Source organism: Bos indicus, chromosome 28, assembly GCF_029378745.1.
Source record: "Bos indicus isolate NIAB-ARS_2022 breed Sahiwal x Tharparkar chromosome 28, NIAB-ARS_B.indTharparkar_mat_pri_1.0, whole genome shotgun sequence".
In the NCBI taxonomy this organism is placed as follows: Eukaryota; Metazoa; Chordata; class Mammalia; order Artiodactyla; family Bovidae; genus Bos; species Bos indicus.
The window spans coordinates 2,503,539-2,527,896 of record NC_091787.1 but is presented as its reverse complement, the minus strand read 5'-3'; the positions used below and the strand labels follow the sequence as shown (position 1 = coordinate 2,527,896).

General features: G+C 38.8%; 1 long non-coding RNA gene across 1 annotated transcript in view; it reads right to left on the bottom strand.

The window, feature by feature from the left end:
* Positions 1 to 7,095: 7,095 nt before the first annotated feature.
* LOC139180408 (uncharacterized) overlaps positions 7,096 to 24,358 on the bottom strand; it is a 55,610-nt gene continuing 38,347 nt past the window's right edge. The window contains exons 2-3 of the long non-coding RNA XR_011564663.1: positions 8,708 to 8,820; positions 7,096 to 7,610 (exon numbers count right to left, since the gene is read on the bottom strand). This is a non-coding gene — a long non-coding RNA (uncharacterized lncRNA). The remainder of the gene's footprint in view (positions 7,611 to 8,707; positions 8,821 to 24,358) is intronic.

Sequence of the window (24,358 nt, the reverse complement as noted above, 5' to 3'; positions counted from 1 at the left end):
TTCTTCTTCTTTTTATTTGTTTTTAATTTTTTAATATAAATTTATTATTTTAATTGGAGGATAATTACTTTACAATATTGTATTGGTTTTTGCCATACATCAGCATAAATCTCCCATGGGTATACACATGTTTCCCATCCTGAAACCCCCTCCCACCTCCCTCCCCATACCATCCCTCTGGTGTCATCCCAGTGCACCAGCCCCAGGCATCCTATATCATGCATCGAACCTGGACTGGTGATCCATTTCACATATGATATTATACATGTTTCAATGCCATTCTCCCAAATCATCCTACCCTCGCCCTCTCCCACAGAGTCCAAAAGACTGTTTTATATATCTGTGTCTCTTTTGCTGTCTTGCATACAGGGTTATCGTTACCATCTTTCTAAATTCCATATATATATGTTAGTATACTGTATTGGTGTTTTTCTTTCTGGCTTACTTCACTCTGTATAATAGGCTCCAGTTTCATCCACCTCATTAGAACTGATTCAAATGTATTCTTTTTAATAGCTGAGTAATATGCCATTATGTATATGTACTACAGATTTCTTATCCATTCATCTGCTGATGGACTTCTAGGTTGCTTCCATGTCCTGGCTATTATAGACAGTGCTGCGATGAACATTGGGGTACAGGTGTCTCTATCAATTCTGGTTTCCTCAGTGTGTATGCCCAGCAGTGGGATTGGTGGGTCATATGGCAGTTCTATTTCCAGTTTTTTAAGGAATCTCCACACTGTTTTTTTGATTGGGTCATTTATTTTTCTGGAATTGAGCTGCAGGAGTTGCTTGTATATTTTTGAGATTAATTCTTTGTCAGTTGCTTCATTTGCTATTATTTTCTCCCATTCTGAAGGTTGCCTTTTCACCTTGCTTAGAGTTTCCTTTCTTGTGCAGAAGCTTTTAAGGTTAATTAGATCCCATTTGTCTATTTTTGCTTTTACTTCCTATATTCTGGGAGGTGGGTCATAGAGGATCCTGCTGTAATGTATGTCACAGAGTGTTTTGCCTATGTTCCCCTCTAGGAGTTTTATAGTTTCTGGTCTTACATTTAGATCTTTAATCCATTTTGAGTTTATTTTTGTGTATGGTGTTAGAAAGTGTTCTAGTTTCATTCTTTTACAAGTTGTTGACCAGCTTTCCCAGCATCATTTGTTAAAGAGATTGTCTTTTCTCCATTGTATATCCTTGCCTCCTTTGTCAAAGATAAGGTGTCCATAGGTGCGTGGATTTATCTCTGGGATTTATATTTTGTTCCATTGATCTATATTTCTGTCTTTGTGCCAGTACCATACTGTCTTGATGACTGTGGCTTTGTAATAGAGCCTGAAGTCAGGAAGGTTGATTCCTCCAGTTCCATTCTTCTTTCTCAAGATTGCTTTGGCTATTCGAGGTTTTTTGTATTTCCAAACAAATTGTGAAATTATTTGTTCTAGCTCTGTGAAAAATACCATTGGTAGCTTGATAGGGATTGCATTGAATCTATAGATTGCTTTGGGTTGTATACTCATTTTCACTATATTGACTCTTCCGATCCATGAACACGGTATATTTCTCCATCTGTTAGTGTCCTCTTTGATTTCTTTCACCAGTGTTTTATAGTTTTCTATAAATAGGTCTTTAGTTTCTTTAGGTAGATATATTCCTAAGTATTTTATTCTTTTCATTGCAATGGTGAATGGGATTGTTTCCTTAATTTCTCTATTTTCTCATTATTAGTGTATAGGAATGCAAGGGATTTCTCTGTGTTGATTTTATATCTTGCAACTTTACTGTATTCATTGATTAGCTCTAGTAATTTTCTGGTGGAGTCTTTAGAGTTTTCTATGTAGAGGATCATGTCATCTGCCAACAGTGAGAGTTTTACTTCTTCTTTTCCAATTTGGATTCCTTTTATTTCTTTTTCAACTTTGATTGCTGTGGCCCAAACTTCCAAACCTATGTTGAATAGTAGTGTTGAGAGTGGGCATGCTTGTCTTATTCCTGACTTTAGGGGAAATGCTTTCAATTTTTCACCATTGCAGATAATGTTTGCTGTGGGTTTCTCATATATAGCTTTTATTATGTTGAGGTAAGTTCCTTCTATTCCTGCTTTCTGGAGAGTTTTTATCATGGATGTTGAATTTTGTCAAAGGCTTTCTCTGAATCTATTGAGATAATCATATGGCTTTTATCTTTCAATTTGTTAAGGTGGTGTATTACATTGATTGATTTGCGGATATTGAAGAATCCTTACATCCCTGGGATAAAGCCCACTTCGTCATGATGTATGATCTTTTTAATGTTATTGAATTCTGATTGCTAGAATTTTGTTAAGGATTTTTGCATCTATGTTCATCAGTGATATTGGCCTGTAGTTTTCTTTATTTGTGTCATCTTTGTCTGGTTTTTGGTATTAGGGTGATGGTTGCCTCATAGAATGAGTTTGGAAGTTTACCTTCCTCTGCAATTTTCTGGAAGAGTTTGAGCAGGATAGGTGTTAGCTCTTCTCTAAATTTTTGGTAGAATTCAGATGTGAAGCCGCCTGAACCTGGGCTTTTGTTTGCTGGAAGATTTCTGATCACAGTTTCAATTTCTGTGCTTGTGATGGGTCTGTTAAGATTTTCTATTTCTTCCTGGTTCAGTTTTGGAAAGTTATACTTTTCTAAGAATTTGTCCACTTCTTCCAAGTTGTCCATTTTATTGGCATATAGTTGCTGATAGTAGTCTCTTATCCTTTGTATTTCTGTGTTGTCTGTTGTGATCTCTCCATTTTCATTTCTAATTTTATTGATTTGATTTTTCTCCCTTTGTTTCTTGATGAGTCTGGCTAATGGTTTGTCAATTTTATTTATCCTCTCAAAGAACCAGCTTTTGGCTTTGTTGATTTTTGCTATGGTCTCTTTTGTTTCGTTTGCATTTATTTCTGCCCTAATTTTTAAGATTTCTTTCCTTCTACTAACCCTGGGGTTCTTCATTTCTTCCTTTTCTAGGTGCTTTAGGTGTAGAGGTAGGTTATTTATTTGACTTTTTTCTTGTTTCTTGAGGTATGCCTGTATTGCTATGAACCTTCCCCTTTGCACTGCTCTTTCAGTGTCCCACAGGTTTTGGGTTGTTGTGTTTTCATTTTCATTTGTTTCTATGCATATTTTTATTTCTTTTTTTATTTCTTCTGTGATTTGTTGGTTATTCAGCAGCGTGTTGTTCAGCCTCCATATGTTGGAATTTTTAATAGTTTTTCTCCTGTAATTGAGATCTAATCTTACTGCATTGTGGTCAGAAAGGATGCTGGGAATGATTTCAATTTTTTTGAATTTACCAAGGCTAGATTTATGGCCCTGGATGTGATCTATCCTGGAGAAGGTTCCGTGTGCACTTAAGAAAAAGGTGAAATTCTTTGTTTTGAGGTGAAATGTCCTATAGATATCAATTAGGTCCAGCTGGTCTAATGTATCTTTTAAAGTTTGTCTTTCCTTGTTAATTTTCTGTTTACAGAAATTTCTGATCTATCCATAGGTGTGAGTGGGGTATTAAAGTCTCCCACTATTATTGTGTTATTGTTAATTTCCCCTTTCATACTTATTAGCATTTGCCTTACGCATTGCAGTGCTCCTATGTTGGGTGCATATATATTTATTATTGTTATATCTTTTTCTTGGATTGATCCTTTGATCATTATGTAATGTCCTTCTTTGTCTCTTTTCAGAGCCTTTGTTTCAAAGACTATTTTATCTGACATGAGTATTGCTACTCCTGCTTTCTTTTGGTCTCCATTTGCATAAAATATCTTTTTCAAGCCCTTCACTTTCAGTCTGTGTGTGTCCCTTGTTTGCGGTGGGTCTCTTGTAGACAGCATATATAGGGGTCTTGCTTTTGTATCCATTCAGCCAGTCTTTGTCTTTTGGTTGGGGCATTCAACCCATTTATGTTTAAGGTAATTATCGATAAGTATGATCCCATTGCCATTCACTTTGTTGTTTTGGGTTTGAGTTTATACACCTTTTCTGTGTTTCCTGTCTAGAGAAGATCCTTTAGCATTTGTTGGAGAGCTGGTTTGGTGGTGCTGAATTCTCTCAGCTTTTGCTTTTCTGTAAAGCTTGTGATTTCTCCTTCATATTTGAATGAGATCCTTGCTGGGTACAGTAATCTGGGCTGTAGGTTATTTTCTTTCATCACTTTAAGTATGCCCTGCCATTCCCTCCTGGCTTGAAGAGTTTCTATTGAGAGATCAGCTGTTATCCTTATGGGAATCCCTTTGTGTGTTATTTGTTGTTTTTTCCCTTGCTGCTTTTAATATTTGTTCTTTGTGTTTGATCTTTGTTAATTTGATTAATATGTGTCTTGGGGTGTTTTGTCTTGGGTTTATCCTGTTTCGGAATTTGTCAGATTCTTGGACTTCGGTGGCTATTTCCTTCCCCATTTTAGGGAAGTTTTCAACTATTATCTCCTCAAGTACTTTCTCATGGTCTTTCTTTTTGTCTTCTTTTTCTGGGACTCCTATGGTTCGAAGGTTGAGGCGTTTAACATTGTTCTAGAGGTATCTGAGGTTGTCCTCATTTCTTTTAATTCGTTTTTCTTTTCTCCTCTCTGATTCATTTATTTCTACCATTCTATCGTCCACCTCACTAATCCTATCTTCTGCCTCCGTTATTCTACTATTTGTTCCCTCCAGAGTGTTTCTGATATCATTTATTGCATTATTCATTGTATATTGACTCTTTTTTATTTCTTCTAGGTCCTTGTTAAACCTTTCTTGCATCTTCTCAATCCTTGTCTCCAGGCTATTTATCTGTGATTCCATTTTGTTTTCAAGATTTTGGATCATTTTCACTATCATTGTTTGGAATTCTTTATCAGGTAGATTCCCTATCTCTTCCTCTTTTGTTTGGTGGGCATTTATCCTGTTCCTTTACCTGCTGGGTATTCCTCTGCCTCTTCATCTTGTTTATATTGCTATGTTTGGGGTGTCCTTTCTGTATTCTGGCAGTTTGTGGAGTTCTCTTTATTGTGGAGTTTCCTCGCTGTGAGTGGGGTTGTACGGATGGCTTGTCACGGTTTCCTGGTTAGGGAAGTCAGTATTCTGGTGGGTGGAGCTGGATTTCTTCTCTCTGGAGTGCAATGAAGTGTCCAGTAATAAGTTATGAGACGTTAGTGGGTTTGGAGTGACTTTGGGCAGCCTGTATATTGAAGCTCAGGGCTATGTTCTTGTGTTGCTGGAGAATTTGCATGGTATGTCTTGCTCTGGAACTTGTTGGCCCTTGGGTGGTGCTTGGTTTCAGTTCACGTATGGAGGCGTTTGATGAGCTCCTGTTGATTAATGTTCCCTGGAGTCAGGAGTTCTCTGGTGTTCTCAGGATTTGGACTTAAGCCTCCTGCTTCTGGTTTTCAGTCTTATTTTTACAGTAGCCTCAAGACTTCTCCTTTCAAAGACAATGGGCTGCTTTTCTGGGGGCCTGATGTCCTCTGCTGGCATTCAGAAATTGTTTTGTGGAATTTACTCAGCGTTCAAGTGTTCTTTTGATGAATTTGTCAGGGAGAAAGTGGTCTCCCTGTCCTATTCCTCCACCATCTTAGGACCAACCCCCAACTTCTTAATAATTCTTTTTATCACACATGTAATGACATCTAAGTCCTACAGCTTAACATACAAAGGTTTTCATGAGCAAACTTTATGTTTTAGTTATATTAAGCCAATTTTTTGTATATCAATTTATTATAGAATTGTTAATGGGTTCATTTAAAAATATTAAATCATGACTTCATATTAATATAAAGTGAACAAATATCAGAGAGCTAATTTTGCTTACTACCTGAGAAACATAAATTGGTTTCAGCTGATTATAAGAAAAAGTCCAAGGGCAGATATATATAGAGGCAACATATACAGTATTAACATTAATTTGTTTCATAGATGCAAAATTGGCTTCTTTTGTGGTGAAAAGAAATCAATTATACTCCCATTGGGGGAAAAAATCCTTCTTGTGTCTGTGGCCAGCAGTCATTCGCATTGACATCTACTAAATTGCTTACAGTATATGAAAGAGAGGAGCTTCCCTGGTGGCTTATATGGTAAAGCGTCTGCCTACAATGCGGGAGACCTGGGTTCAATCCCTGGGTTGGGAAGATCTCCTAGAGAAGGAAATGGCAACCCACTGCAGTATTCTTGCCTGGAGAATCCCATGGATGGAGGAGCCTGATAGGCTACAGTCCATGGGGTCGCAAAGAGTTGGACACGACTGAGTGACTTCACTTCACTTCACTTCACTTATGAAAGAGAACCCCACAGTTGCCCCTAGTAACAACCTCTGACTTTAGTGTGGGGCATTTGCTGTAATTCCTACCCTATACCCCTGACAACCACTGATCTTTTTACTGTCTCCACAGCTTTGCCTTTTCCAGATGTCCTATAGTTGGAATCATGCAGTACCTAGGCTTTTCAGATTGACTTCTTTCAGTTAGTGATATGAATTTGTCTCCTCTGTCTTCTCATGGACTTGATAACTCATTTCTTTTTATCTTTGAATAATATTCCATTTTAGGGTGTAACAGTTTATTCATACATTTGTCTTGAAAGACATCTTGGTTGCTTCTAGTTTTTAACAATTATGGATAAAGATGCTATAAATATTCAGGTACAGGTTTTTGTGTGACATAAAATTTCAGCTCAGTTGGAAGTGAGATTGCTAAATTATATGGTAAAATTAGTTTTATAGGAAAATACAAAGCTGTCATTTAAAGGTTGTACCATTTTGTCTTCCCATCGGCAATGGATGAAAATTTCTCTGCAACCTTGCCAGTGTTGTTAATTTTCTGGATTCTTAGTCCTTGTAATAGGTGTGAAGTAGTATTTCATCATTTTTTAATTTGCAGTACCCTAGCAACAAATGGTGTTGAGAATCATTTCACGAGTTTATGTGCCATCTGTATGTCTTCTTTCAGGAGGTGCCTGTTCAGATCCTTTTTTTTTTTTTCCTTTCACAATAAAGATTTTATCAGTTGTTTTGAGAATCAGTACACAGACTTTATGGACAATTTGACAGCAATTCTTAGTGCACATGGCAAAAAAAAAAAAAAGCAATGTAATTTTTAATTCATTTCTAAACAGATTTCTAGTGACTTTTCAGCTTAAGATTTGCAGACAAGAATTCCATAAGAAGATATCAAATAAAAATATCTTCAAGGATTGATAAGCTGTTGCATTGCAAGTCTCAGTAATTTACATTGTAAGATCATACAACCGACATACTCAAATTTTCCATTTTTCACAGTATAGTAACAACTATAAGATTAAGAAAAGTAGACTATCATGACCAAATGTGTTAAAACATGCACATAGTCTGAGAGCAAGGGAGAGACAAGATCAGGGAGCAATTTTCTTGAAGAAACAACTCTACTAAAAATAACAATGGAGTAGAAGCAATTTCAAATGTTCAAGATTGAGGCACCATTCCAGATCAGCAGTGGCTTTTACAGCCGGCTAGTGGCCCTGGGGACACCTCAGGCCTCCGTGGTTCCTTTTTCCTCACAGAGGAAGTTGTGAATCACCTCCTCCACATCACTGTTTCTTCTGCTCCTGCTGCTGCTTGTAAATGGGCTCTTCTAATGTCTGTCTCATTTTTGGAAGCCCTGAAAGAAGGTATGATTGGTTCAGCTAGTTCCCATCATCCAGATGCATTGAATTGTTTGAGACCCCTAACCTATTAGGTTACAAGCCAGCCCATAACTGGCTCTGGGAAAGGCAACCACCACGGTCCATGACCAGGTGCTGAAGTCATAGGATAGGGTCCCCTAACTCTGAGAAGGGGGCACAGTGCTTAAACAGACTAGTTTGGGATTTGGTGGCAAAGTTAGTCAGGTTTCCTCCAGGGGCAACCTCTCCCCATCACCATCCTTGTTAATAAATACTCCTCCAAAACACTAACATCTGAATAAAGGAATCTCTAAAGGAGAGGGCTGTCTGATAAATGTGAATTTCTGGTTTGAGGGCCTGTGCCTCCCTTAAAGGCCACAGCCCATCCCAGGATCCCTTACTCTAACAGAGCAAAGAGATTCAAGCTGTTATACTCCCACTCTTTATCATGATGATGTGTGGACACTGTAACTTGAAAAGGAGATACCAGTGGAATCAAGAGTAAAAAAGGAGTGCACTTTGGGTCTATTCATTCTAGGCATGGAATTCTTGCTGTTCTGCATTCTACATTCCATTTCTAAAATTCATTTAGCCATGATTTTATAAATATACATGCTTTATCTCAACCAGCATTTGTACAGGCTTTATCTTTGCATGTGTTCAGCTCCAAGACCTTATGTGATGTTTAGGTACCATTATGTAGAGGAGCTAACTGATGAGAAAAAATTAGTTCAAGGTGTCACAAAATTTGAACCACTATGGTCTGGAAGGTCTCAGGGTAAAGTGGTGCTGTAGTGGCCTCCTCAAGTTATTTCTAATAGTTTGTGTGGATTTTATTTTGGGTATTTGTTGGTTTTCTTGTGTGTGTGTGTGTGGCTCAGAAATGATCTCTGACAATCATGCAATGTGAGCTGTAGTCTGTAGGTGGATGTTAGTATCAAGGGCGAGTTGGATGCAATCTCATTTTGGGTATCTCATTTAAATAAGCCATGTTTCCCCAAAAAAGAGATGCAGCCTAATCTCTAGAGCAAATGACATTTTCCATGAATTGGAGCTAGCTTAGTGCCTCTAAGAAGTCTTTAGAAATACTCACCAGCTTCTTCTAGTTTCTTGAAGGACACATTGTCTGTGAAATAATTAACACAACCCTTCCTTCCTCCACCTGCAGTTGTGAGGAACATCCCCCATGGGGTCTGAAGCAAGATTCTTCAAGGGGAGAAAAAAATATTAATGTCAGCCAAGTTTGTTCTGATCATGTTTCCCCCTTTTCTTTGTGTGTGTTTTAAAACTCACTTCAATCTTAGGTCACAGTATTTCATTGTTGCTACTGCCCAGATCTTTCTAATCTCCATCTGTGGGCTTGTGCTTCCCAATAGAAACCACAGAGGCAAGTGTAATTAAAGTGCAGTGACATCTGCATTTCGTATGAGCTCAGTCCATTTTAGTTCTCACAATATTGGGGGAATGAATAAATCATGGTCTTCAAGTTGCAAACAGTTACAACACAGAGTCTCAGGAGAGACAGTAACTAGGATTCAAAATGCTCTGAGCTGTTTTTGGCAGCTAAGCTATTGCTTTAAAGACTCATTGTAAACCTGGATATCATTCTCTTTCGGACATTTTGAAATGGTCCTGAAAAATTCATCTTAGAGGTGGAGGAGTTTTATTAGATTTCCTTAACTTTCATGCAAAAGCAATCCACTCTTTCCTCAAGAGAAGCACTTAGAAGAGGCACCTTCATCAGTGCCTGGTAACATGCAGGAATGCCACTGTTAGTAATTTATTATAAATTGGTAATTCATTGTTCTGACTTTCATCTAAGGGACCTGTCACAGAGGAGAGGTGGACTGTGAGTAGTTTTCTATGGGTCACCCTAGCGTTATTTGTCTTTAGCCCTAGAGTCATCAAAGAGTTTCTGTCAAAACCAAAACCAAACATGTTTCCGGCAATCAGGCTGTTTGGGCACCTTGTTCAACTCTTCTGATTGAAATGACTACATTGTTGAATAAATATTACATTTTTCCTTTTAAATGCATTGATGGATGGAACTGTTAGGTAGTTAGAATAGGGAAAAGGAGTCCAAAATGGCAGTGGCTAAAAGAAAAGGAAGGGAAAAGCCCATGAAAATAGAACAGAGGAAGGTCAAACGAAGGTCCAAGGACTGGAGTGAGGACTTCAGGTAGAAAAGCACTCCTGACTAAGCCCAATTTGCATAGGGCAGGCCCAGAGGGAAGAAAAAACATAAAAAGAGGAGCCAAAGGGCTCTCTCTCTCTGTCTCTCTCCTGTGCGCCGGGGCGCTCTTCTCTTCACGTCTTTGGATTGACATGCCCTCAAGCCTCAAAGATGGATTTTCCTGCTATCTTTTAAATAAAATAGAGCTGTAACATTGAGCTGTAACACTGATTTGTCTAAGAGCTATAACATGGTCTGTTCGAGACCTGAGAGCTGTAACATGGTCTGTACAAGACCCAAGAGCTGTGACACGCTGAGGGGGCTTTAATGTCCGTCACTCCAAATCTTTGTTGTGATGAGACAAAAACCGAGGAGCACATACTCGCTTGACAGAACCAAAATAAGAAATCCACAGAGACTCAAAACAAAGCTAGATTTCATTTTGAAGTTTTCTGTTGAAAATGATTGAGCTTCTTCATTGTTGAGCACATAGATGTGAGGGCAGATGAAAATCCTGGTGACCACACCTAGAGAGAAATCTGCATAAGACTGGGACCCAAAAGGCCTGCGATTATAACCTTTAGGGTGAACCGGAAATAAATCTTAAAAAGTAAAGCAAAGAAACTTATTTATCCAGACAGAGCTGGAAAATGAAAGACACTCCCTTGGAAATACATAACTTTAAGATATTATACAAGTTTTCTTACTAAATTCAAATAAGCTCAGTAGCCATTAAAAATCATAAGTAGATAATTTTATTTAAGGTGGTCCCAGGTTGGTAGTACCCTCAGCCTACTGTGAAAAGTAAATGTAAATCCTTTTTGATGGGATTAACATCAGCCGAGCACTCAAAAAACTTCCAGATATAATGGTTCAAGGAAATAAGCTGCTCATAACAAAAATCACAAAATCTACAACAAATAAGGTGACATGTGTGAAGGCCAGCTGAAAAAAGAAACAGTAGAAAAAAATACACAAAGAAAACTTGAAAATACAAGTTAACAACAACAGATCACACAAAACGACTATAAGTTTTTTGTTTGTTTTTTAAAAGAACACTCAAAATTAAAAAGCAGTAAATGAAAGGAAAACTCAAAAGGATTAACAAGAAGATTAGATATGGCTAATCACTTCAGTATTCTTGCCTTGAGAACCCCATGAACAGTATAAAAAGGCAAAATGATAGGATACTGAAAGAGGAACTCCCCAGGTCAGTAGGTGCTCAGTATGCTACTGGAGATCAGTGGAGAAATAACTTCAGAAAGAATGAAGCGATGGAGCCAAAGAAAACACAACACCCAGTTGTGGATGTGACTGGTGATAGAAGCAAGGTCCAATGCTGTAAAGAGTAATATTGCATAGGGACCTGGAATGTTAGGTCCATGAATCAAGGCAAATTGGAAGTGGTCAAACAGGAGATGGCAAGAGTGAATGTCAACATTCTAGGAATCAGGGAACTAAAATGGACTGGAATGGGTGAATTTAACTCAGATGACCATTATATCTACCACTGTGGGCAGGAATCCCTTAGAAGAAATGGAGTAGCCATCATGGTCAACAAAAGAGTCTGAAATGCAGTACTTGGATGCAATCTCAAAAACGACAGAATGATCTCTGTTCGTTTCCAAGGCAAACCATTCAATATCACTCACAGTAATCCACATCTATGCCCCAACCAGTAATGCTGAAGAAGCTGAATTTGAACAGTTCTATGAAGACCTACAAGACCTTTTAGAACTAACATCCAAAAAAGATGTCCTTTTCATTATAGGGGACTGGAATGCAAAAGTAGGATGTCAAGAAACACCGGGAGTTACAGGCAAATTTGGCCTTGGAACACAGAATGAAGCAGGGCAAAGGCTAATACAGTTTTGCCAAGAGAACGCACTGGTCATAGCAAACACCCTCTTACAACAACACAAGAGAAGACTCTACACATGGACATCACCAGATGGTCAACACTGAAATCAGATTGATTATATTCTTTCCAGCCAAAGATGGAGAAGCTCTATACAGTCAGCAAAAACAAGACTGGGAGCTGACTGTGGCTCAGATCATGAGCTCCTTATTGCCAAATTCAGACTTAAATTGAAGAAAGTAGGGAAAACCACTAGACCATTCAGGTATGACCTAAATAAAATCCCTTATGATTATACAGTGGAAGTGAGAAATAGATTTAAGGGACTAGATCTGATAGAGTGCCTGATGAACTATGGAATGAGGTTCGTGACATTGTATGGGAGACAGGGATCAAGACCATCCTGAAGAAAAAAGAAATGCAAAAAAGCAAAATGGCTGTCTGGGGAGGCCTTACAAATAGCTGTGAAAAGAAGAGAAGCAAAAAGCAAAGGAGAAAAGGAAAGATATAAGCATCTGAATGCAGAGTTCCAAAGAATAGCAAGAAGAGATAAGAAAGCCTTCCTTAGCAATCAATGCAAAGAAATAGAGGAAAACAACAGAATGGGAAAGAATAGAGATCTCATCAAGAAAATCAGAGATACCAAGGGACCATTTCATGTGAAGATGGGCTCAACAAAGGACAGAAATGGTATGGACCTAACAGAAGCAGAAGATATTAAGAAGAGGTGGCAAGAATACACAGAAGAACTGTACAAAAAAGAGCTTCATGACCAAGATAATCACAATGGTGTGATCACTCACCTAGAGCCAGACATCCTGGACTGTGAAGTCAAGTGGGCCTTAGAAAGCATCTCTACGAACAAAGCTAGTGGAGGTGATGGAATTCCAGTTGAGCTATTTCAAATCCTGAAAGATGATGTTGTGAGAGTGCTGCACTCAATATGCCAGCAAATTTGGAAAACTCAGCAGTGGCCACAGGACTGGAAAAGTGTTCATTCCAATCCCAAAGAAAGGAAATGCCAAAGAATGCTCAAACTACCACACAATTGCACTCATCTCACATGCTAGTAAAGTAATGCTCAAAATTCTCCAAGCCAGGCTTCAGCAATACGTGAACCGTAAACTTCCAGATGTTCAAGCTGGATTTAGAAAAGGCAGGGGAACCAGAGATCAAATTTCCAACATCCACTGGATCATCGAAAAAGCAAGAGAGTTCCAGAAAAACATCTATTTCTGCTTTATTGACTATGCCAAAGCCTTTGACTGTGTGGATCACAATAAACTGTGGAGAATTCTAAAAGAGATGGGAATACCAGACCACCTGACCTGCCTCTTGAGAAACCTATATGCAGGTCAGGAAGCAACAGTTAGAACTGGACATGGAAAAACAGACTGGTTCCAAATAGGAAAAGGAGTACATCAAGGCTGTATATTGTCACCCTGCTTATTTAACTTACATGCAGAGTACATCATGAGAAACGCTGGGCTGGAAGAAGCACAAGGTGGAATCAAGATTGCCGGGAGAAATATCAATAACCTCAGATATGCAGATGACACCACCCTTATGGCAGAAAGTGAAGAGGAACTAAAAAGCCTCTTAATGAAAGTCAAAGAGGAGTGTGAAAAGGTTGGCTTAAAGCTCAACATTCAGAAAACTAAGATCACGGCATCTGGTCCCATCACTTCATGGCAAATAGATGGGGAAACAATGGAAACAGTGTCAGACTTTATTTTTTGGGGCTCCAAAATCACTGCAGATGGTGGCCGCAGCCATGAAATTAAAAGATGCTTACTCCTTGGAAGGAAAGTTATGACCAACCTAGATAGCATATTCAAAAGCAGAGACATTACTTTGCCAACAAAGGTCCGTCTAGTCAAGGCTATGGTTTTTCCAGTGGTCATGTATGGATGTGAGAGTTGGACTGTGAAGAAAGCTGAGTGCCGAAGAATTGATGCTTTTGAACTGTGGTGTTGGAGAAGACTCCTGAGAGTCCCTTGGACTGCAAGGAGATCCAACCAGTCCATTCTAAAGGAGATCATCCCTGGGTGTTCTTTGGAAGGAATGATGCTGAAGCTGAAACTCCAATACTTTGGCCACCTCATGCGAAGAGTTGACTCATTGGAAAAGACTGATGCTGGGAGGGTTTGGGGACAGGAGGAGAAGGGGACGACAGAGGATGAGATGGCTGGATGGCATCACCGACTCAATGGACATGAGTTTGAGTGAACTCTGGAAGTTGGTGATGAAAAGGGAGGCCTGGCGTGCTGCATTTCATGGCGGTCGCAAAGAGTCGGACATGACTGAGCAACTGAACTGAACTGAACTGAAAAAGAGAAATTTAGTGAACTTGAAAATAGGTTAAAGACACTTTCCAGAATGCAGCTTAGTAGGGAAAAGGTAGCAAAATTTGGAAGGGGAGATGGAAATAGGAAGGCTAAACTAATAGGGTGTAACATGTCTTAACAGAGAGCCAGCATGAGAGAGAGGCAATTAGGCCATATTTTTAAAAACTTTGGATCAAAAATTTTCCAGTATTGTGGAAGGACACCAATTTTCAATTCAAGGAAACTCATGGGTTCTAAAATGGAATCGAAGCAAATGGTAGGGCTGTTATACAAGGAAAAATGGTATAGAAAATGATGAATATGTAGGTAAATCTAATGTGTGTTTATTATACAAAATAATATTAATAAGACTTGATTTATAGGTCAAAAACAGTGGCATATTAAAGTTCTGAATAACATGAAATGTAATTCGGAAGAATGTTGATTGTTACTAAAGATTTTTAAAATCCTTCTATTATTCAAGAGGAGGTTAAAGATGCTGTTTAATTTTAGTCTTCATAAGTTATGCACATGTATTTGAAGATCTAGGGCAGCTATCATAAGACAAGAAACCATTCTAAAAAAAAAAGAAAGAAACAGAAATGGTAAAAGGCTATTTATTGCAGTACTATATATAAAAGCTAAAGACTGAAAACAACCCATCAGTGGGTGACTGGTTGAAGTCACCATCAGTGTTGACTGGTTGAATAAACTATGATACATCCATGCAGTGGAGTTCTATAAAAATATATAATTTGCAAATTAAGTAGACAGGAAAAAAAATAAAAAATGAATGAGCGGGTAGAAAATCCTTCATCATTCCAAAAGAAGGCAAAAAAGTTTTTAAAGATGGAGGAAAATACAAACAGGAAAAAGCAGACTAATAAAAGCACATAAAAGATTATAGTAATGACTCCAAGTCTAGTATATCAGTAACTGTAATAAACATAAAATGATTAAACTCTACAGTGAGAAGCAGAGAGTATGAGCCTGAGTTAAAAGAACTCTATGCATATACCGATTACAACAGGTATACCTAAAACACAAGGATTTAAATGTTTCATAGTCTGTGACTGAAAAAGCATGAACCAGGTAAACATTAACCCTCCAAAAGCTGACAAGTAGACTTAAAAAAAATAAGTTTTGCTACAGATTTATTGGTGTTAAAGACGCTGAAAGTTTCAATGCTTAAGAATGAATTTGTATGAAATTCATATTTAACTTCAAAATATCTAAATCAAACATTGACTTACCTGAAAGAACAAATATAAAAATTCATCTTAACAAAGTGAAAGGGGCTCAGTTGTGTCCGACTCTTTGTGAGCCCATGGACTATACAGTCCATGGAATTCTCCAGGCCAGAATACTGGAGTGGATAGCCTTTCCCCCTTTCCAGGGAATCTTCCCAGAAGGGATCAAACCCAGGTCTCCTGCATTGCAGGTGGATTCTTTACCAGCTGAGCCACAAGGGAAGCCCCTTAACAATGGGAGATTTTAATATTTCTCTCTGTAGATAATCATAATTGACAAGCTATAATTGATATACTAAGCAAATCAAATACTAATAAGTATGTAGATAAAGAAAAAAGTGACAATGTTAGTCGTTCAATCGTGTCTGACTCTTTGTGACCCCATGGACTATAGCCCACCAGGCTTCTCTGTCCATGGAATTCTCTAGGCAAGAATACTGGAATGGTTAGTCATTCCCTTTTCCAGGGAATCTTCCTGGCCCAGGGATTGAACCCAGGTCTCCTACATTGCATGCAAATTCTTTACTATCTGAGCCACCAGGGAAGCTGATGTAAATAATATATAATATATTATATCTCAAAATTATTGAAAATACATATTTTTCATGCACATATAGAATGCCTTCACAAAATTTAACTACTTTTCTAGGTTACAAAGCTACCTTCATCAAATTTACAAGGGTTGACATCAGACAGTATACTAAAGAACAGTAATAACAGTAGTAACAACAAAAAATCTATAGAAAATTATACATTTAGACATTTAAAATAGACTTCAATGACTCATTGGTCTAAGAAGAATTATAATGGAAATGAGGAATATTTAGACCAAAAAAAAAAAAAATAGTGAAAATGCCCATACCAAATTTGTGGGACTGCCAAAATAGTACTCTATTAGCTTAGGTGTTAACAACAACAAAGGAAGTATCTAAAATAATGAGATAAACAGTCAACTTAACTTCAAGAACACAGAATTAACCCAGAGAAAGTATAAGGAAGGAATGATAAAGTAGAGGGTAACAATAAAGTAAACAAACTTGCCTTAGGATCAATAAAACCAAAGATTAGCTCTTTGAAAGGATTAAATGCACAGAAAACACTTGTTGAGATTTACTAAGAGAAAGAGAGAACAAAGTCCTGAGGGATTTATACTGGAAAAGAAAAGGGGATTCATGTTGCTGAAATAAAATAGATAAGAAAATGTGATTAACACCTTTATGCCAATATATTTTAAAAAATCAATGAATTGCATAAATTCCTTTAAAATGCAGTTTATCAAAAAGAAATAGAAAAGATGAACAGTCTTAAAATGATTAAGATGATTGGATCAGTGGCTTAAAGATAGTCTCTCAAAGAAAACACCAGTCCCAGTTGGCTTCACCACCAGTTTTACCAAATATTCAGGAATAATTATTTAAACTGCCATATAATATAAAGAGGGGAAAAAATCCCCAATTCACTTGTGGGGCACAACTTTAGTACCAAAACCTGATTAAGAATAATATTCGATAGTAAAACTGTAGGTCAATCTCACTCCTAAGTGTAAATGCAAAAAAACCTCAGCAGAACAAATGAAATTCAGCAATATATAAGAATAATGGCCAGAAAGGTCTAATCCTGGGAGTAAAAGGTTAGTTTAATATTAAGAAATTGCAGTTTCCCTGATGGCTCAGTGGTAGAGAATCCACCTGCAGTGCAGGAGACATGGGTTTGATCCCTGATCTGGGAAGATTCTACATGCTGCAGAGCAACTCAGCCTGTGCACCACAATTACTGAGTCTGTGTTCTAGAGTCAGGAGCCAAAACTACTGAGCCCATGCTCCACAACAATGGAAGCCACCTCAATAAGAAGCCTGTGCACTGCAACTAGGGAGTAGCCCCTGCTCTCTGGAACTAGAGAAAAGCAATGAAGACCCAGTACAGCTGAAAATAAAAATAAATAAACAAAAATTTTAAAAATATTGAAAAATTGATTTATTAAATTCATCATAATAAATTAAGGAACACAAAGCTACATGATTATCTTGACAGTACAGAAAAACAGTTGATACAATTTCATTTCTAATCATGGTAAAATATCTCAGCAAACTATAATGAGAAGGGCAGTTCCATAACTTACTGTTGAGCATCTAAAAATTTTGTAATAAACATCATAACTAGTGGTACAATATTGAAAGCACTTATTTTAAAATTAAGAACAAAAGTAATTGCCTTTCAACAATTCCATTCAACATTTTAATGGATATGCTAGGATGAGCAAAAAAGAAAAGATATAAATATGTAATAGGAGAAGTAAAACTGTGATAATTTGCTAACAATATTATTGTAGAAATAGAAATTTTATAATGTTACAAGTTATTTTAATAAGTTATTTTAATTAATGAGAGAGTTTAACAAGCCTTCTAGATAAAATCAATATACAAAATTCCCCAGTGGAAGAAAGCAAAATTACATGTGCACTTACTCTTTGATAAAACAATCCTGTTCCTATTAATATATCTCAAAGACAGCAAAATGAAAGGAAGCACTCACAGGAGTATCCACTGTAGCACTATTTGTGATACCAAAAGAATGGAAATAACCCAGTTGTCCAACAGCAGGAAACTGATTGAATACAGTGGTTGTGTATGATGTATCCATGCAGTTCAGTTAAAAAAGGAATGAAACATGCCTTTGTATCCTGCTGTTAAATATGTCCCCATACCCTGTTAAAAGCAAGGTGAAGGAAATCTATATATTATGTAACCATTGGGTGGATATTAAGTATGTCCCTTTATATTAAAATAAAACATGAAAGGATAAACTAAAAGACAAAATAGAATGGTTATTTCTAAGGGATAGAAAGAAACAGGATGGAAAAGAGATAAAAGTTACACCTCTCTGAATACAACTTGTTCTGTAGAGTGAATTTTGAAACTATGTTAATGTTTTATGAAACAAATTTAAATATGAATCCCTAAAAATCTAAAGTAGAATGAAATTTAAGTCTAACTGTATATTGAACTGGTGGCATAACCACAGAGAGAAGATTATTCTAATTGACTTTAAAACAGAGTAATTTAGGGGTGGTCCGACGGAGGTAGAGATGGTTGGATGGCATCACCGACTCAATGGACATGAGTTTGAGTAAACTACTGGAGTTGGTGATGGACAGGTAGGCCTGGCATGCTGCACTCCATGGGGTCGCAAAGAGTCGGACATGTCTGAGCGACTGAACTGAGCAGTATCTCATTGTTGGGATATGATATAAGATGTGGAGCATCTTTTCATATGCATACTGCCATAAGTATGTATTCTTTTTTCAGAAGTCTACTCCAAAAGTCTTAGATCTTTTGCTCATTTTTAAGTTGGATTGTTTTCTTACTGTTCAGTTTGTGTATTGTGGACACCATTCCATTTCAGACATATATCTTGAAAATATTTTCTCTTAGTCAGTAGTCTTTCATTTGCTTAACAGGGTCTTTCAAAAAACAGCGGTTTTTAATTTTTATGAGTTCAAGTCAGTTCAGTAGCTCAGTCATGTCTGACTATTTGTGACCCCAAAGACTGCAGCATGCTAGGCCTCCCTGTCCATAACCAACTCCTGTAGCTTGCTCAAACTCAAAGCATCTCATCCTCTGTCATCCCCTTCTCCTCCTGCCTTCAATCTTTCCCAGCATCAGGGTCTCTTCCAGTGAGTTTGTTCTTCACATCAGGTGGCCAAAATATTGGAGTTTAAGCTTCAGCATCAGTCCTTCCAATGAATATTCAGGACTGATTTCCTTTAGAATTGACTGGTTTGATCTCTTGCAGTCCAAAGGACTCTCAGGAGTCTTCTCCAACACCACAGTTCAAAAGCATCCATTCTTTGGCTCTCAGCTTTCTTTATGGTTCAACTCTCACATTCATACATGACTAATGGAAAAACAATAGCTTTGACTAGATGGATCTTTGTTGGCAAAGTAATGTCTCTGCTTTTCAATATGCTGTCCAGGTTTGTCATAGATTTTCTTCCAAGGAGCAAGCATCATTTAATTTCATGGCTGTAGTCACCATATGCAGTAATTTTGGAACCCAAGAAGATAAAGTCTCTCACTGTTTCCATTGTTTCTCCATCTGTTTGTCATGAATTGATGAGACCAGATGGCATGATCTTAGTTTTCTGAATGTTCAGTTTTAAGCCAGCTTTTTCACTCTCCTCTTTCACTTTCCTCAAGAGGCTCTTTAGTTCCTCCTCGTTTTCTGCCATAAGAGTGCTGTCATCTGTACATCTGAGGTATCTGATATTTCTCCTGCAATCTTGATTCCAGCTTGTGCTTCAACCAGTCCAGTATTTCTCATGATGTACTCTGCATGTAAGTTAAATAAACAGGGTGACAATATACATCCTTGATGCACTCCTTTCCCAATTTGGAACCAGTCTGCTGTTCCATGTCCAGTTATAACTGTGGCTTCTTGACCTGCACACAGATTTCTCATGAGGCAGGTAAGGTGCTCTCGTATTCCAATGTCCTTAAGAATTTTCCATAGGGTGGTTGGTTCTAAGATGATGGAGGAACAGGACAGGAAGACCACTTTCTCCCCGACAAATTCATTGAAAGATCATTTGAACGCTGAGCAAATTCCACAAAACAACTTTTGAACGCTGGTGGAGGACACCAGGCAACCAGAAAGGCAGCCCATTGTCTTTGAAAGGAGGTAGGACAAAATACAAAAGATAAAAATAGAGACAAAAGAGTTAGGGATGGAGACCCATCCCAGGGAGGGAGTCATAAAAGAGGAGAAGTTTCCAAACACCAGGAAACCCTTTCACTGGCGGATCTGTGGGGAGTTATGGAATCTCAGAGGGCAACATAACCAGGAGGAAAAAATAAATAAATAAAACCCACAGATTATAAGCCTAACTGCAACTCTCAGCAGAGAAGTAGCTCAGATGGTAGCGTCCGCCACCAGCAAGCAGGGGCTGAACAGGGAGGAGTGGGCTGCATTGCTTAGGGTAAGGACCGGGCCTGAATGCCCTGAGGCCAATCTGAGGAAGCTAATGTGAGATAGCAAACCAAACCACGGGATAGCCAGAGAGAGAAAAAAAAAAAAAAAATTAAGGAAAAGAGAGAGAGAGAGAGAACTTTCCTGCGAAAAGCTCTAATCTGAGGCACTGCCGGGCCGGCTCCCAGAACAAAGGACTTAACGAATACCAGAGGAGACCTAGCTGCCCGTGGACCAGCCCATCCCCCACCAGAGGCGGGAGGCAGGTGGGCAACAGCCAGAGCTGGAAGGCAAGGGGCAAAAGGCCCCAGAGATGGCATCCTCTACCAAACTGCGAGAAGGCTCCCAGTTGCTAGCCAAGTCTTCCTGGGATCCTGGACGGTTGACATTCAGCAAGAGGGTCTCAGACAGAGATCAGCTCCCCAGAGGAGACACATGGCACACCTGAGACAGCTCTCCTGCTGGACATCCAGGAAACCACTGCCCTACCTGGGGAGAGTGCGCTCCCAAGCACCTAGTGGCCTGAGCTGCTCGGACCTGGGAAGGGCACAAAACTCAGGAATAACCGAATCTGTGCCTTTGTGGAGTACCTGAGAACCTGACCCTGAGTGGCTTAGACCTGGGAAATGCACGCAACCGAAGGCCTGCCTTAGACAGTTCCCCTGCAGAGCAACCTGGAGCCTGAGCAGTGTACACCGGGAAAGCACATACACTGTGAGCAAACCCAGTCTGGCCCAGGCACTGTGGGCACTCCCCACACACACCAGTGATATTTGTTTGCAGTGTTCCTCCCTCCCCGCAGCACAACTGAACAAGTGAGCCTAAATAAATGACCACCTTCACTTCCTTGTGTGAGAGCTGAACTTAGGTACTGAAGAGACTTGCAAACAGAGGAAGTCAAAATAAACAAAGACGAGGGAACCACTTTCGTAGTGACAGGTGCAACAGATTAAAACCCTGTAGTTAGCATTGGCTACATTGGAATGGACCTATAGACCTTGAGAAGAATTATAAGCTGGAACAAGGAACTATCTGAAACTGAACTGATCCCACACTGCCCTCAACAGCTCCAGACAAATTCCTAGATATATTTTACTATTATCATTTTTTAATTTTTAAGTTCTTTACTGATCCTTTAATTTTCACTTTTAAAACCTACTATTGCCTTGCAAAGAAAAGACCCTATTTTTAAAGCAAATTTTATATACTTTTAAATAACTTTTGTGATTTTGCTTTGTTTTTTTTTTTTTAATATTGTATTTTGAGAGTGTGACCTCTACTCTAGATTTTTAATCTTTGTTTTTTGGTATCTGTTATCAATTCTGTACCTTTAAGAATCCAATCTTCAGTACCCATTTTTACTTAGAAGTGTGATTGATTTACTAGCTTGATTGCTGTATCCCCTTTTGACCCTCCTTTTTCTCCCCCAGGGTCACCTCTATCTCCTCCCTCCCTCTTCTCTTCTCTACTTAACTCTGTGAATCTATTTCGGTGTTCCAGGCTGTGGAGAACACTTAGGGAACTGACCACAGGCAAGACTGGTCTCTCTCCTTTTGACTCCCCTCCTCTCCTCCTGGTCACCTCTATCTCCTTTCTTCCTCTTCTGTTCTCTGTGGAACTCCATGAACCTCTCTAAGTGTTCCAGACTGTGGAGAGCAAATAGGGAATTTATCATGGATGTGAGAGTTGGACTGTGAAGAAAGCTGAGTGCCAAAGAATTGATGCTTTTGAACTGTGGTTTTGGAGAAGACTCTTGAGAGTCCCTTGGATTGCAAGGAGATCCAACCAGTCCATTCTGAAGGAGATCAGCCCTGGGATTTCTTTGGAAGGAATGATGCTAAAGCTGAAACTCCAGTACTTTGGCCACCTCATGCTAAGAGTTGACTCATTGGAAAAGACTCTGATGCTGGGAGGGATTGGGGGCAGGAGGATAATGGGGGCGACAAAGGATGAGATGGCTGGATGGCGTCACTGACTCGATGGATGTGAGTCTGAGTGAACTCCGGGAGTTGGTGATGGACAGGGAGGCCTGGTGTACTGTGATTCATGGGGTCGTTAAGAGTCGGACATGACTGAGCGACTGAACTGAACTGAGATTTCTCTCTCCCCTTTTGATTCCCCCTCTGCTTCTCCTGGTCACCTCTATCTCCCTCCTCTCTCTTCTCTTCTCCATATAACTCTGTGAACCTCTCTGGGTGCCCCACATTGTGGAGAATCTTTTCACCATTAACGTAGATGTTTTATCATCAGGCTATATGGATGGAGAAGTCTTGAGGCTACTGTAAGAATAAGACTGAAAGCCAGAGGCAGGAGGCTTAAATCCAAAACTTGAGAACACCAGAAAACTCCTGACTCCAGGGAACATTAATCGACAAGAGCTCATTCAAAAGCTTCCATACCTACACTGAAACCAAGCACCATCCAAGAGCCAAGTTTCAGAGCAAGACATACCAAGCTAATTCTCTAACAACGCAGGAACATAACCCATAGCACAAAAATACAGGCTGCCAAAAGTCACACCAAACCCACAGACACCTCAAAACTCACAAATGGAAATACCATTGCACTCCAGAGAGAAAAGATCCAGCTCCAACCACCAGAACACCAAAGCAAGCTTCCCTAACCAGGAAACCTTGACAAGCCACTCATCCAACCCCACCCACAGGGAGGAACCTCCACAATAAAGAGGAACCACAAACCTTCAGCATACAGAAAGGCCACCCCAAACACAGCAACCTAAACAAGATGAAAAGGCAGAGAAATACTCAGCAGGTAAAGGAACATGATAAAAGCCCATCAAACCAAACAAAAGAGGAGGAGATAGGGGGTCAACCTGAAAAACAGTTCAGAATAATGATAGTAAAAATGATCCAAAATCTTGAAAACAAAATGGAATTACAGATAAATAGTCTGGAGACAAGGTTTGAGAAGGTGCAAGAAAAGTTTAACAAGGACCTAGAATAAATAAAAAAGAGTCAATCAATAATGAATAATGCAATAAATGAGATCAAAGGCACTCTGGAGGGAACCAACAGTGGAATAATTGAGGTAGAAAATAGGATAAGTGAGGTGGAAGATAGAATGGTGGAAATAAATGAAGCAGAGAGGAAAAAAGAAAAAAGAATTAAAAGAAGTGAGGACAACCTCAGAGACCTCTGGGGCAATGTTAAATGCCCCAACATTAGAATCATAGGAGTCCCAGAAGAAGAAGACAAAAGGAAAGGCCATGAGAAAATACTTGAGGAGATAATAATTGAAAACTTCTGTAAAATAAGGAAGGAAATAGCCACGGAAGTCCAAGAATCTGAGAGAGTCCCAAACAGGATAAACCCAAGGTGAAACACCCCAAGACACATATTAATCAAATTAACAAAGATCAGGCACAAAGGACAAATATTAGAGCAGCAAGGGAAAAAACAACAAATAATTCACAAGGGGATCCCCATAAAGATAACAGCTGATCTTTCAATAGAAAACCTCCAAGCCAGAAGGGAATGGCAGGACATACTTAAAGTGATGAAAGAGAAAAACTTACAACCCCAGATTACTGTTCCAAGTAAGGATCTCATTCAAACATGAAGGAGAAATCAAAAGCTTTACAGACAAGCAAAAGGTGAGAGAATTCAGCACCACCAAACGAGCTCTCCAACAAATGCTAAAGGATCTTCTCTAGACAGGAAACACAGAAAAGGTGTATAAACTCAAACCCAAAACAACAAAGTAAATGGCAATGGGATCATGCTTATCAATAATTACCTTAAATGTAAATGGGTTGAATGCTCCAACCAAAAGACAAAGACTGGATGAATGGATACAAAAGCAAGACCCCTATATATGTTGTCTACAAGAGACCCACCTCAAAACAAGGGACACATACACATTGAAAGTGAAAGGCTGGAAAAAGATATTTCACATAAATGGAGACCAAAAGAAAACAGGAGTAGCAATACTCATGTTAGATAAAATAGACTTTGAAACAAAGGCTCTGAAAAGAGACAAAGAAGGACATTACATAATGATCAAAGGATCAATCCAAGAAAAAGATATAACAATGATAAATATATATGCATCCAACATAGGAGCATTGCAATATGCAAGGCAAATGCAAGCAAGTATGAAAGGGGTAACTAACAGTAACACAATAATAGTGGAAGACTTTAATACACCACTC